A 2,643-nucleotide genomic window follows, 5' to 3' on the forward strand; every position below is an offset into this window, starting at 1 on the left:
ATTTTCCCGAAAGTTGAGTTTCGCACAAAAACAAGACACCAGGGCAATTCTGCTGAAAACAGCGTTAGTCCGTGTTAGTTGTATCCAAAATACACAAATTAGAGGCAAAACAATAGCAAAAGTGTTCGGGAAAGTAGATACGTTTTGGACGTATCAGTACCCCTTTGTGACACTTGGTTGAAACATATGTTATGCAATGGTAATCCATGGAAATCCAAGCTAATTACAACAAGGTGCGAGCACTATTGGTATTCTATGCATGAGGCTTGCAACTTATAGGATGTCTTATGCATAACACATATGAATTATTACTACCGTTGACAAAATTGTTTCTATGTTTTTAAAATAAAAGCTCTAGCACAAAAATAGTAATTCATGCTTCCCTCTGCGAAGGGCCTTTCTTCTACTTTATGTTGAGTCAGTTTACCTACTTCTTTCTATCTTAGAAGCAAACACTTGTGTCAACTGTGTGCATTGACTCCTACATACTTGCTTATTTGCATTCATCATATTACTTTGTGTTGACAATTATCCATGAGATATACATGTTGAAGTTGAAAGCAACTACTGAAACTTATATCTTTCTTTGTGTTGCTTCAAAACTTTCTACTAAGAATCTATTGCTTTATGAGTTAACTCCTATGCAAGTCTTATTGATGCTTGTCTTGAAAGTACTATTCATGAAAAGTCTTTGCTATATGATTCAATTGTTTAATCATTGTCTTTACCATTGCTTCGAATCACTTCATTCATCTCATATGCTTTACAATAGTATTGATCAAGATTATGATAGCATGTCACTTCAGAAATTATCCTTGTTATCGTTTACCTACTCGAGGGCGAGGTAGGAACTAAGCTTGGGGATGCTTGATACGTCTCAAACGTATCTATAATTTCTTATGTTCCATGCTAGTTTTATGACAATACTCACATGTTTTATACACACTTTAGATCATTTATACGCATTTTCCGGCACTAACCTATTAACGAGATGCCGAAGCGCCAGTTCCTGTTTTGTGCTGTTTTTGGTTTCAGAAATCCTACACAGGAAATATTCTCGGAATTGGACGAAACGAACGCCCAGGATCTTATTTTTCCACGGAGCTTCCAGAAGACCGAAGAGGATACGAAGTGGGGCTACGAGGCGCCCTAACCATAGGGCGGCGCGGCCAGCATGGGGCCCGCGCCGGCCTATGGTGTGGGGTCCCCGTGCCTCCTCCGACTCTGCCCTTCCTCCTACTTAAACTCTCCGTCGCGAAAACCCTATTACCGAGAGCCACGATACGAGAAAAGTTCCAGAGACGCCGCCGCCGCCAATCCCATCTCGAGGGATTCAGGAGATCGCCTCCGGCACCCTGCCGGAGAGGGGAATCATCACACGGAGGACTCTACATCACCATGATCGCCTCCGGACTGATGTGTGAGTAGTTCATCCTTGGACTATGGGTCCATAGCAGTAGCTAGATGGTTGTCTTCTCCTCATTGTGCTATCATGTTAGATCTTGTGAGCTGCCTATCATGATCAAGATCGTCTATTTGTAATGCTACATGTTGTGTTTGTTGGGATCCGATGAATATGGAATACTATGTCAAGTTGATTATCAATCTATCATATATGTGTTGTTTATGATCTTGCATGCTCTCCGTTGCTAGTGGAGGCTCTGGCCAAGTTGATACTTGTGACTCCAAGAGGGAGTATTTATGCTCGATAGTGGGTTCATGCCTCCATTGAATCTGGGACAGTGACAGAAAGTTCTAAGGTTGTGGATGTGCTGTTGACACTAGGGATAAAACATCAATGCTTTGTCTAAGGATATTTGTGTTGATTACATTACGCACCATACTTAATGCAATTGTCTGTTGTTTGCAACTTAATACTGGAAGGGTGCGGATGCTAACCCGAAGGTGGACTTTTTAGGCATAGATGCATGCTCGGATAGCGGTCTATGTACTTTGTCGTAATGCCCTAAGTAAATCTCATAGTAGTCATCATGATATGTATGTGCATTGTTATGCCCTCTCTATTTGTCTATTGCCCAACTGTAATTTGTTCACCCAACATGCTATTTCTTATTGGAGAGACACCACTAGTGAACTGTGGACCCCGGTCCATTCTTTTACATCTGAAATACAATCTAGTGCAATCTCTGTTCTCTGTTGTTCTTCACAAGCAAACATCATTCTCCACACCATACGTTTAATCCTTTGTTTACACAGCAAGCCGGTGAGATTGACAACCTCACTGTTAAGTTGGGGCAAAGTATTTTGATTGTGTTGTGTAGGTTCCACGTTGGCGCCGGAATCCCTGGTGTTGCGCCGCACTACACTCCTCCGCCAACAACCTTCACGTGGCCTTCATCTCCTACTGGTTCGATAAACCTTGGTTTCTTACTGAGGGAAACTTGCTGCTGTACGCATCACACCTTCCACTTGGGGTTCCCAACGGACGTGTGCTTCACGCGTTATCACGCTCCGCCCTGCCGGCCGCTGCTGCAGCCGCCCCCGCGCCGACACGGTACCTTCCGGCGCTTGACGTCAGCCGAGCAGCTCGAGCGGCGCCGCAAGGGTATGTGCTTCAACTGCGACGAGTCGTACGCGCCGGGTCATACGTGCGCCCGCTTGTTCTACTTGGAGACCGTCGAC

The sequence above is a fragment of the Lolium rigidum genome, chromosome 5, assembly GCF_022539505.1.
Source record: "Lolium rigidum isolate FL_2022 chromosome 5, APGP_CSIRO_Lrig_0.1, whole genome shotgun sequence".
Lineage (NCBI taxonomy): Eukaryota > Viridiplantae > Streptophyta > Magnoliopsida > Poales > Poaceae > Lolium > Lolium rigidum.